Raw genomic sequence first — 13,947 nt, 5'->3', positions numbered from 1 at the left:
GAACTATATGATCGCATGATTTTGTGATTTAAATTATCGAGCATGCTTTATTGTTTCTCAAATTATATGATGTTATAATTCTGTGTTTAAATGGTAAGAATAGCATGCCGTACAGATGCAAGAATTATATGCTTTCCTTATTATCTGAGTTGATTGGAAGCGTGTATTATTCGAGAATGAATCAGAACTCGATCTCTTGAGAATGCACGACAGTGTTGATCAGAGGAGGACTGAGACAGAATTGTTATACATGAGATTGTATTATATACTAATCTGTTTGAATTAGCAGATATGCCTCCTCGTCGAATGATCAATAGACAGACAGAGATAGTTCCTCAACCAAAACAGGTGAATGTAGCCCCGATAGTGCCACAAACACCTGAAGCTTCGAGAATAGAACAAGGCAATACATTGAGAGATATGAGTGATGTTACGGCGTCACCAATGGAGATACTTCTGAAAAGATTTCAATCTTTCAAGCCGCCTACTTTGAAAGGAACTGAGACTTCAGTTGAATGTGAAGGTTGGTTAGAGGATATTGAGATGATGTTTGATTCCCTTGATTATGCCGATGATAGAAGAATTAGACTGATTGGGTATCAATTGCAAGATGTTGCAAAGAGCTGGTGGATTACAACCAAGAAAGCTCTCGAAAATCAAGGTACGACGATTACTTGGAAAGTGTTTAAAACTGAATTTTATCAACGATTCATTCCAGTGTCGTACAGAAAAGATAAGAATGCAGAGTTTGCCAATCTGAAACAAGGCAATTTGAACATCGAAGAATATGTTGCTAAGTTCTCTATCTTGCTGAAATTTGCTCCACATGTAGCTGAGAACGAAGAGGCTAAAGCTGATCAGTTCATTAATGGACTGAATCCAGATGTATTTACACTAGTGAATGCTGGTAGACCAAACAACTTTGCTGACGCACTTAATAAAGCAAAGGGAGCAGAGGCTGGTCTGATGAAACAACGAGAAGCATTGTTTGAGTTACTGATGCGATCATGGATAGCTCGCCTATTGATCAAGTGATTAAGGATCCGTTGGAGATGCCAAGAGGACCGATTACGAGAGGACGAGCTAAGAAATTCAAAGATGCGCTTCAATCGTTGATAATGGACATTGGAATGCTTGAAGATCATTTTGAGGGATGTTATAATCTTATTGAAGTCCAAAAAAGTCAAGAGAGTAGAGGAAATATCAAAGAAAACATAAAAAGAGGTGACAAGACCCGAGAGGTATGCGCGCCCGCGCCTCATTGACGCGCACCCGTGCATGGCGGACAGGACCTTATGCGCGCTCGCGCCTGCCCACGCGCGCCCGCGCCTGATCCGTTGTTTTTAAGATTTCAGGACAGAGTCCTATGCGCGCCCGCGTCTGCCCACACGCGCCCGCGCCTGCAATCTCTCTCACACAGTTCGGCGTTTTGTGTGTGTGCGAGACTTTTTGATATTTTGGCATTATTTTCTATTTTTGAGAGTTTTATTCCTACTAGGAAACTTTTAGGAGATATCTTTGATATCTTTAGCTATATTTTGAATTATTTTGCGATATCTTTTATTATTTTGTAGTTGTATTATAAATACAACATATACATTCATTATTAAATATAACAATTAAGATTTCAGATTATTGATTACTCAATACAAAATTCTCTCTAGAATTTTATTAAGCTTTTGCTTACCCAAAAATCAAACTTATCAAAGTTTTCAACTTTGTGGCATTTGTCGATTGATTATCCTCGTGAGTTGTCAGAAACAGGTTTTCTGAAGGTCCCGTTGTGATCAATTGTTTTCTTCGTGATTACTGTTGCTAGTTTCGTTGTAAGCTAGAGGTGGTTAATCCAAAAACTTTTTACTTGTTTTCAAGATCGGGAAATTTCTTGATTTCTTTTGTTATTGGATTGAGGGTACGATTTTAATATAGTCGTGTTTGCCTTCCATACATTAAGAATTCATATCATTTGGTATCAGAGACAAGGTTTTGAATCAAGTAAGTATCTATCTTCATCTATCTCTGTTCTTCGCGTTCTTCTTACCCGTTCTTCATCGTTCTTCGTTGGAATATTTCCTTCGTCGAATTTTTGTGTAGTTTCTTTCAAACTTGTTATCCAAGTCTCGTGTCTTGTGCTACAAGTTATAAAAAAAAAATCGATCAAAAAAAAAATATATAGAAAGGATCGAAAGCTTCAAAAAAAAAAAAAAAAAAAAGAAATATTGAAGAAGCAAGATAACTTGTTGTCAATTGTTCATCCTTGGGTTCAAGTCAAAATTCGAGTGTTCATAAATTTATTCATCTTGTTTTTGTCAGTCTTCGAGAGTCAATCTTCAAGTGTCTACAAGTTGTGAGCTTGAGAGTTTGATTCACTTTTACCAAGCAAAATCCTACATAAATTTTGAGTGACAAAAAAAAAAAAGAGTGATTGAGTGAATTCGTTTGGAGGGACTTGTGAGAACTTGTGTGAGGAATTTTATTACTAACTTTTTTCTTGCAGGTACGATGAGTTCAAATAGTCAAAATTTTTCAAAGGAAGATTTGAGTACAATGATAAGGGAAGCAATGAGAGCGGAGTTGGAAACAATGCATGAAAGGATAAGTAAACTTGAAGTTAGTGAGGATGATGAGAGTTTTGGTGAGAATTCGGGTAGGAATAGGCGAGGTCAAGAGGGTGGAAGAAATAGAAGAGAAGCAATGCGAGGGAGGTATACTGAAGGGGGTAGAGAAGATGGGAATATTAATGGGATTAAGATGAAAATTCCATCATTTAATGGGAAATCAGATCCAGAGGCTTATTTGGAGTGGGAGATGAGAGTGGAGTCGGTGTTTGACTGCCATAACTACAACGATTCGAAAAAAATAAAGTTAGCGGTTGTTGAGTTTGTGGATTATGCTTTAATTTGGTGGGTTCAACTGACTACATCTAGGAGGAGAAATCGTGAGATGCCTATTGAAACATGGGAGGAGATGAAGCAAATAATGAAGAAAAGGTTTGTTCCTAATTACTATTATCGTGATATGTTTAAGCGATTGCAGAATTTGAAGCAAGGCTCGAGAAGTGTAGAAGACTACTACAAGGAGTTGGAGATTACTATGATCCGGGCTAACATTGAGGAGGATAGTGAGGCAACAGTGGCTCGATTTATGTGTGGTTTGAATAGAGATATTCACGACCAAGTGGAGCTACGACATTGTGTGGATCTTGAAGAGATGGTACAATTAGCTATGAAAGTGGAGCTACAGCTTAAAAGGAGAGGCATTGGTCGAGTGTCCTTGGGTGGAGGAACTACTACACCTTGGCGTCCAAATGTTGGCAAACGAGAGGATGTCAAGCCGATGTCCAAACCAAAAGTTGACACCAAGCAAGAAACACCAAAGCAAGGAGTGCAAGGTAAATTTGAAACTCCCAATAATCGTTCTAGGGATATTAAATGCTTTAGATGTCAAGGTCTTGGTCATATTGCTAGTCAGTGTCCTAACAAAAAAATAATGATTGTGAATGATGGTGGTGAGGTTGAATCGGAGAGTAAGGAGGAGAATTATGATGATATGCCTGCGTTGGAGGATCCCGATGACGAGGGATATAAGGCAGTCGTTGGAAAGTTGTTGGTGACTAGGAGAGTGTTGAATGTGCAACAAAAGGAAGAGGAAGAAAATCGAAGGGAAAATTTGTTTCATACTAGATGCTTTGTGAAAAACAAAGTGTGTAGTGTCATCATTGATGGGGGTAGCTGTACCAATGTCGCAAGTAGCGAGCTTGTTGAGAAATTGAGTTTGCCTACTTCAAAGCATCCTCAACCCTATAGATTGCAGTGGTTTAATGATAGTTCTGAAGTGAGAGTGACTAGACGAGTTGTGGTGCCTTTCTCAATTGGGAAATATGGAGATGAAGTGGTGTGTGATGTGGTGCCTATGCAAGCATGTCATATCTTGTTGGGTAGACCGTGGCAATTTGATAGGAAGGTGACACATGATGGGTTTAAAAATCGTTATTCCTTTACTATGAAAAAGGAATCTGTTGTATTGTTGCCTATGACTCCAAAACAAATATTGAAGGATCATTTGCAAAAGAAAAAGAAAGAAGAGGCCGAAAAAAAGAGTGAACAAAAAAGTGAGATGGCCTTAGAAAAAAAGAATGAAAGAAAAAAAGATGAGAAAAAAATTGAGAGGAAAGAGGCCGATAAAAAAATATACATGGCCCAAAAGAGTGAGTTGCGAGAGATTTTACATGTGCATACTCCACTTGTGTTGATTTTCTATAAGGAGATTCTCCTTAACACAAGTGATATAGCCGGAAATCTTCCGAGCAATGTTGTTTCTCTCTTGCAGGAATTTGAAGAATTATTTTCGGAGGATTTACCTCAAGGACTACCACCTTTGAGGGGAATTGAGCATCAAATTGATCTTGTGCCCGGAAGTGCATTACCGAATCGTCCAGCTTATAGGAGTAATCCGGAAGAAACAAAAGAGCTACAAAGGCAGGTAAGTGAACTTCTTGATAAGGGATTTGTGCGTGAGTCTATGTCTCCTTGTGCTGTACCTGTTTTGTTAGTGCCTAAGAAAGACGGTTCATGGAGAATGTGTGTTGATTGTAGAGCCGTTAACAATATTACCATCAAGTATAGACATCCTATTCCTAGACTAGATGATATGTTGGATGAATTATATGGTTCTAGCATCTTTAGTAAAATTGATCTTAAGAGTGGTTACCATCAAATTCGGATGAGAGAAGGTGATGAATGGAAAACTGCTTTTAAAACTAAGTATGGGTTGTATGAGTGGATGGTTATGCCATTTGGGTTAACTAATGCACCTAGTACTTTTATGAGGTTAATGAATCATGTTTTGCGTGCTTATATTGGAAAATTTGTTGTGGTATATTTTGATGATATCTTGGTGTATAGTAAAAGTTTGATGAGCATGTTGAACACTTGAGGATTGTGTTAATCACACTAAAGGCTGAACATTTGTATGCTAATTTGAAAAAGTGTGTATTTTGTACAAAAAAACTTGTGTTTCTTGGTTTTGTTGTGAGCGCTCAAGGTGTCAAAGTTGATGAGGACAAGGTAAGTGCAATTCGAGATTGGCCAACGCCTACTTCTATTGGTCAAGTTCGTAGTTTTTATGGTCTTGCAAGTTTCTATAGGAGATTTGTAAAAGATTTCAGCACTTTGGCGGCTCCTATGACTGCGGTGATAAAGAAGAACGTTCCATTCCATTGGGGCGAGGAGCAAGAGAAGTCTTTTGATATTATTAAGCAAAAATTAATTAATGCTCCTTTACTTGTATTACCTGATTTTTCTAACACTTTTGAAATTGAATGTGATGCGTCAGGTGTAGGAATTGGAGGTGTCTTGATGCAACGTGGGAGACCAATTTCATATTTCAGTGAGAAGCTAAGTGGAGCGTCCTTGAATTATCCTACCTACGACAAAGAGTTCTAAAAGACTCATCTGTAACTGATTTTCATATCATCATATATCTTCTAAACCTCAAAATTAATATTCAGTTCATAATCTCATCAAGTCGGTAATTCATAAATTCATCAATTCATCAATTCACTATTGAATTCCAGTTCACAACTTAAACTAAAGTCAAAAATCTTACTGGAATATATCTGTAATCTCTATGCATTGGCATACCTATCAATGCTGATTTAGATCTTAAACATATCTAGTGCAACGAATATACTGATTTCGGAATATTTCTGTAATCAAGCATCATATCTCAAACCGAAATCATAGAATCTTAATTCGAGATTCTATATCATATCATCATATTCATATGCTCATCATGTTCTTGTTGATCTAATTTTATCGCTTTTTATCATCATACTGATTGGTTAAATAACAAAATCCAGTGATTCAATAATCTGAAACTATCACTAATCAGTACTTGGGTATAGTCTCATAATCTATCATGTATCGCAACCGAATATTTCCCATATGAACAATATCATGTTCGGTTTCAGTTTATCGAAGCAATAGTTCTATTCTTCCGTTCAATTCACAAAATCTCTTTTCTGATACAGAGGAAATTATATAATAAGCTTTCAGCTATCATATATCTATTGCACCTACAACATAAACAGGTTAAAACAACATAAATATGTTACCTGTAAGTCTCATTCTCAGGTGCAATGTTATTTTGATTCTCTGTATACTTATGCTATTTGTTCTTCATTCGAATCTTCTTAGAATCTATGTTTCTTTGAACATGTTCTATCACATCTATCTAAATTTTCTTTACACTGCTTGGTCGTATATCTTCCTCCACAATGAGTGTAATAATTTCTAATATACTCTGCATTCAGACCCAAACACTTCTGTCTTGGTCCGCTAGAGTTAAAGAATTACTTTCATATCATGCACTTCATATCTGTCCTCTTCCTTCTCATCATTTCTTCATCAAAATCCACCAGCTGGTTGCTAGGTTTTGAAGTTGGTATTTCAAGCAATCTGATCCGATATTCATCTGAATCTTCTCGATATTTAAACAACTGGTCAAGTTCTTCAAGCCAAATGTTACCTACAACATCCTATATTCATTTGCTGATATTCTGTTCTATTCAATCAGAGATACTTCATTCAGCTGAGCAATACCGTTCTGTTCTATTCAGTCTAACCATACCATTATGTTCAGTCTGGCCATACTATTCTGTCAGTCTGGGGTGCTTACATCACCCAAAGAACACTGTTCTCTTTCGATTCTGGGTGCTTACATCACCCGGGGAAAATCGTATAACAAAATGGTAAAAATTTCAAAAATTTACAAATCAGTAAATTATGCAGTTGAATTTCAAATAAAGATCATGCTCACATGCAATTTATCAAATCATCGAATCATCAAATCAAATAAGGCATAATCATGCTATACTATAAATGCATGTGACGCAATCTACCCCGCTCAGCTTCTATCTTAGTCCAATAACTTACGCTCTGATACCATCTGTTGTGAGGACCTCGGGTTGCTAATCTCATATTAGGGCAACTAATGATTAATTAAATAATAAATCAATTAGAATATTAAAACCAAGAGCTAAATTTTTTTTAAAAAAAAAAAAAATCCAGAGCCTCGCTTGATCGGATAAAATCCCCCGATCGAGCGAGCAAGAAATCATTGCTCTCGGTCTGTAGCACAAATGGCCTCGCTCAATCGGATGAATTCGTCTGATCGAGCGAGCCACACTCCAGAGCTCTCGGTTCCAATATTTCCATGCCGCGCTCGATCGGTGCATCTCACCCGATCGAGCGGGCACCAGATCCAGCAATTCTGCATAACACTCTTCTTGTTGTCAAACTTGGAACAAGTGATCTAAATCATTACAAATCAACATCAAACATGTTCCATAAAATCTAGAACTGGTATAATTTCAAGAACAAGGTTTCAAGAATCTAATCATGCAATGCAATACATCAAATGAATCCCATAGATATCAAGAAACTACAAACTATTCAAGACGTCAAAATCTCATTTACAAGTTTCTAATGTTCTTGCTAAGTTTGCTGTAATTCTCACTATCATTCTTCCACTTAAACCCGAGTCCACACTTGCTAAATCTCGCTCCCGAGCTGTCCATGTCATCTCAGACTAGCTCCTGCCCCACCTGTTGCAATGCATACATACAAAACAAAGAAACAGCCGGATAAACTCCGGTGAGAAATATATTTCCCAGTAAAAGCAACTAAACATGCATAGCAAAGCATATATCAAATTCATGATATAAAAGTAACTACAATGCATGTTTTAAAACAAGGTTCTTTACAAATTCTCTCATTTCATCGGTTGGGATCCCGAGAAGCAGATATCATAACTAACCACCGACTCTCCCGATCGAGTTGGGGTTACTTATCTTACTTCTCTAGACTTTGAAGCCACTATATATGTAAATCAGACGCTAGGCTAAGTCAACCACCCAGGCCATACATATATACTTCCTCAAATCGTCTAATCGAACGTTTCCGTTCATTTCGAAATCAAAGAACAAGTCTCAAGATGAATGCAACATATAAAATCAATATAGCATTCATTCACATCAAAGACTCATTCCATAATTCATAGAAGAGCATATAAAGCAAGTAATCAAATAAGTATGTGATTTAGGGAACTCGATACAAAACATCTCGAGTTATAATCTCATTCAAGTAGTAGTCCACTTTTACCTTCGTATTTCTTATGTTTTGAATTCTTCAAATTTGAACTGCAATCTCAAAACCTTCACATCAAGCTTCGTTCAATACATTCATTTTAGAATCGAGTCAAAATCATCAACACATATTCGATCAAATGCATTTCAAACCTCCCTTCCTCTTCTTCAAATCGAATTCGGAGTCTTGAGTTGTTAGCCTTCAAAACTAGTCTGAAATCGAGGAATAAAAATGCTATATCATCGATAACATTTCAAAGAACATCTCATCTTGATAATCAGCTATCAAACTAGTCTCAAAACATGAATCGACGGCGTAGCGATTCAAAATCGGTAACCGACTTAATATCGACTTCGAAGCTAACTTCTTTAACTTCATAAGAAAATCATACATGCATCTAAATCATTAATACATCATTCTAATCCTCATAACAGCAGCTAAGTATATCAAATACAAGCTGAAAATCATAACAAGTTCATTTCATAATCAATCTTCGATTCGGTTTTGATATCGGAATGCATACAAGATCAAGAATACATTCATAACTTCAACAGCAATCTCTGTCATAATTCGTTTTTCAAAACATGCCGAGATGATTAAATACTTACATCAAGTCGAAGTCCTTGTCGCAAGGATTCCAGAACATCTTTCGGAATTGAAATCGGACAAGCGGATCAAAAGTTACAGCGTTTTGAACAATCAAATTTCAAAGAAAATGAAAGAGCTCGACATGCTCTGTTCTGAATATGTAAATCCCATCTAATAACACGTATCACTTTCTGCTAAGTTTTATAAAAATCGGATATGTATTGTCTAATTGCAATTTAGTCCCTGAAACCTCATAAATTGCGATTTAGTCCTCGGCCTTCGTTTTAATTCACTTTCAATCCAAAATAATTTAAGAATATTAGAATTAAAATCAAAACTCTAAATATTCCCAAATTAAATATTCTCGGATTAAAATTAAATAAATTTGGATTAATCAAAGAATCCCGGCCTTTTGCATTTTAGCCCTTCAACTTCGATATTTGCAAATCAGTCCCTTATCGAGTTGTATCTTCAAAATTAATCTTCTTTAATTCCCGAAACATGGAATTTAATCTTTAATTCCATAAATATTCAAATCGAATATTTATTCTTTTAATTTAAGAATTCCCGGAATTTAATTCTCAAAATCCGTAAATTCTCAAATTAAATATTTTCGGCTCGGAAATTAAATCTATCATGTCCATAACTTCTCAAATCAATATTAGCACATAATATGGAATTTAATTCTCAAATTTCATAATTAATAATTTAATATTTTCGGGCCTTACATATATTTTCTAAATTTGATATGAAATCTGGATTTTGGCAAATTCAAATCTCTCAAAAATATAGATATAAAACTGCTTTCACAGTTTCTTTCGGACAATACGAATGGAATGTAATGCCCTTTGGATTAAAAAATGCTCCTTCTGAATTCCAAAGAATCATGAATGATATTTTTAATAATTATTTAAAATTCTGCATAGTTTACATAGATGATGTCTTAATATTCTCTAATAACCTAGATGAACATTTTCAACATTTAAAAACATTTTTTATGTTTCCAAGAAAAATGGTTTGGTTTTCTCAAAAGCAAAAATAAGTCTTTTTCAAACAAAAATAAGATTTTTAGTACATTGTATATCTAAAGGTACTATAACTCCTATTGATAGATCTTTAATTTTTGCAAACAAATTTTTTGATAAAATATTAGATAAAACTCAATTACAAAGATTCTTAGGAAGTTTGAATTATGTTCTAGATTTTTGCCCAAATATTAATAAAATAGCAAAACCTTTACATGATAGGTCAAAGAAAAACCCAGTACCATGGACTGAAGAACATACCGAGATTGTAAAAATCATTAAAAAACAAGTGTTAGAAATTCCTTGTTTAAACATTGCTGATCCAAATTTACCAAAGATAGTTGAAACTGATGTCTCAGATCTAGGATACGGAGGTATTTTAAAACAAAAACAAAATGATAAAGAAAAAATAGTTCAATTTACATCAGCTCATTGGAATTATACTCAGAAAAATTATTCCACTATTAAAAAGGAAATTCTAAGCATTGTTTTATGAATACAAAAATTTCAGAGCGATCTTTTAAATCAAATTTTTTTATTAAGAATAGATTGTAAAAGTGCAAAAGAAGTTTTACAAAAGTACGTTCAAAATCTAGCTTCAAAACAAATTTTTGCAAGATGGCAAGCAATATTAAGCATATTTGATTTTAATATTGAATTTATTAAAGGAGATACAAATTCTTTACCTGATTTTCTTACTCGAGAATTTTTGCAAAACAGCAATGACATCCAAAAAAGATAAAAAGCCTGTCCAATCTTCTACAGATCAAGTCAAGAAAAAGACTTGGTATGAAATAGTTAAACAGGAAGAAGAAAAAGAACTAAAAGATACTGCTCAATCGAGACCACAGGTAAACAGTGATATCGAAAACAGGCTTAAATTCCTGGAAAGCCTTCTGGAAAATTCGGAAGTAAAAACTGCTATAGATCAAGCTCATAAAAAAGAGACTTCTAGCAAAACCTCCTCAAAAGAAGTTTCTATCAAAGATTCCTTTATTTTAAATTCCGAAAATACTACAAATTCTCAGCTTGCCCTTACCCAAAGATCTTGATATCCCCTTCTGAATTTTTTGAAAAACAAATGTGTCAAACAATTATACAAACAGAAAAAGGATTTCGTGAGCAAGATCCTTTTCACACCCTTCAAAATTATTTTGGAAAAGGGAGATATTATAAGCCTTGGGATGAAATGAAAATTCTTCTCTATTATCAAGCAATATTAGAATCTACAGATTCAGTAATATTCAAACATTTCTTCATTGATGCAAAGCATGAAGATCCAGCTTATTCTACTTGTAAAATTTTAAAAGTTATAGCACCCATTGATTGGGGTCACCATCTATCAGATGTCATCCTTTTCACTGAAAAATATAAAGAAACCTCTTTCTTTGATATTCCTTTTAATTATTGAGACTATCAACAAGCTTGGTACAATGCCTTTTTTATACAAAACCAAAAGCATAAGTAGACATGGTTATTCTATTTTGATAACAAAACCTGTGATCTCAGACGATTCCCAAACTGGTGGAACCTTTGGTGGGAATTTTTTGGTTAAGCCTATGAAATCCTCCAACACCCAGTCCAACATTTCTTCAAGGTGTTTAAATCTCAATATAAACCTTCAGAAGATGAAAAACGTTTCCAACCTCTAGCATTATTTTTGTAACGCCCAGAATTATTTAATTTTAATCCGAGAATAATTAATTTGGGAATATTTGGAGTTTTGATTTAATTTCTAATATTCTTAAATTGATTAGGATTGAAATTGAATAACATGAGAATGTGAGGACTGAATTGCAATTATTGAGGTCTTGAGGGGCTAAAGTGCAATTATCTTTGAGTTATCAGAATTTTATGTATTATTCAGCATGTACACGTGTGAATAGCACATAATTCATCAGATTTCAGACAAGGAAAAAGGAAGAACCGAGAGCAGAATTTTTCAAGCTTTTCTTCATCTTTCAAATTGTGATATCTTGAGCTACAGTTATCCGATTTCGATTCCGAAAGATGTTTTGGAATCCTCTCGACGAAACCTTCGATTTGATGTAAGTTTCCTCTTTGTTCTTCAGGGTTTGAGATTTCGAAATGGACAGATATCAGATGTTGTTATGAAATTGTGTTGTTGAGATTTTATCTTGTATAATCTTGAAGTTGGGTTGAAGATTGATTTGTATATCATGTTCTTATGAATTCCCAACTATTATTTGATCCTTATACCTGCTGATATGTTGGTTGTGAAGCTTCAACAGCTGATGTACATGTTAGAAATGTTGTAGATATGTTCGGAATCGCCGAGTTATACCGATATGCCGTCAAACTCTTGATTTGCAATGTTTTGCTAGCTTGTGCTTGAGCTGCTATTGAGGTGTATCATAGCTGATATTTCCTTGGTTGTATGCTATGTTTTCAGTATATAAACAGGACACATTGAGCTTGAAAACATCGCCTCTGAAACCAATAGAAGAAAGCACAAGGTTGGTAGAGTTTTGCCTTGAAGTTTGTTTGAAGAGTGAGCAGCTTTTTGATATAGATTTGGGGATTGTATGGTACAGATTTGGACAAGCTAGAACAAGTTAGAAGACATCCCAAACATCACATTTGAAAGGTAAAAGTGGACTATTAATTGATTGGGATTACAACTCGAGATGGTTTGTATCGAGTTTCCCCTAAATCACATACTTGTTTGCTTAATTGCTCTTATGTGTTTTCATTTGAGTTGTTGAATAATTTTTTGATGTTATGAATGCCTTGATGATGATATATGTTGCATTCATCTTGAAGACTTATTTCTTGATTTTGAAATGAACGGAAACGTTCGAATAGACGATTTGTGGAGTCGTATATGTATGGCCTGGGTGGTTGTTTTAGCCTAGCGTCTGATTTTCATATATGACTGCTTCAAAGTCTAGAGAAGCAAGATAAGTAACCCCACCTCGATCGGGAGAGTCGGTGGATTAGTTATGATATCTACTTCTCGGGATCCCAATCGACGAATGACGAAATGAACCTTGTTTTGAAAACATGCATTGTAATTACTTTTATATCATGATCTTGATATATGTTGTTATGCATGTTTAGTTGCTTTTACTGGGAAATCTATTTCTCACCGGAGTTATCCGGCTATTGTTTTGTTGTATGTGTCATTGCAATAGGAGGGAGTGGAACCGGGCAAAGGCGTGCTTAACAAACAAGGGATGAGTTGAACATAGCGTGATGATCCGAGTTAGAAGTTGAATGAGCTGTCATGATGTATATTTGAACCTTGAAGATAATCATGTTATAGTTATAGTATCAAGACTTGTTGATGATGATATTATGATCTTCTTATTGTATTTAGAACATGTGAGATGTTGTAAATCCTTAAAACACCATGAAGTATCTTGATCTTGTTATATAGCAATGTGTCTTGCATATTTTGGAAAGTCTTGATTATTATGATTGTAAGGCTTGTTATGATCTAATGGTATCTCCATTGTATAGCATGTTAGAATGTATGTTAGATGTTGCTATGGATTAGATCATGAATAAATCTTGGTTTGAGTTGATCTTGGATGGAAATATTTGGAGAACCATTTTGACAGCAGCTGAGCATTTTTCTGGTGCAGTGGCCGGCACACGAGCGAGCAAGTACTCGCGCGTGCGCGAGCCAGCTCTTGAGATCTCGGTCTCATTGGCCGGTGCGCGCGCGAGGGGTGATGCCCGCGCGTGCGCAGGGCAATCTATTTTTTAAAAAAAAAAAAAATTTATCTTTTTGTTTAGCCATTGATTGTTGTCTATTATTGTTGATTAATGTTTCTTGAGAGATTAGAACTCGGGTCGTCACAACAGGTGGTATTAGAGCAAGAACATTCTGGACTTAGATAGACAGTGAGTGGGGTAGATCGAGTCTTCTGCCTTACTTATTTATGTTTTTTTTTATCATGCTATGATTTAATTACGTGATTGAATTACATGTTTTAAATGCTAGCATGATTTACTTTCAAGTATTTTATTACAAGATGTTGTATTTATTTTATTTGAAAGTATGATTACGATGATTAAAGATGCATGCTTATTGGAATATCTGAACTGATAGAGGCATGTATCCTGATGAATTATGACATGCTACCTTATTATCTGAATTGATTGGAAGCATGTTTTATTTGAAGATTGTGATTATTTATTTAAGATTGAATCATAACCGC

The sequence above is a fragment of the Henckelia pumila genome, chromosome 1 (genome assembly GCF_033568475.1).
Source record: "Henckelia pumila isolate YLH828 chromosome 1, ASM3356847v2, whole genome shotgun sequence".
NCBI lineage: Eukaryota > Viridiplantae > Streptophyta > Magnoliopsida > Lamiales > Gesneriaceae > Henckelia > Henckelia pumila.
This window is presented reverse-complemented; position numbering follows the sequence as displayed.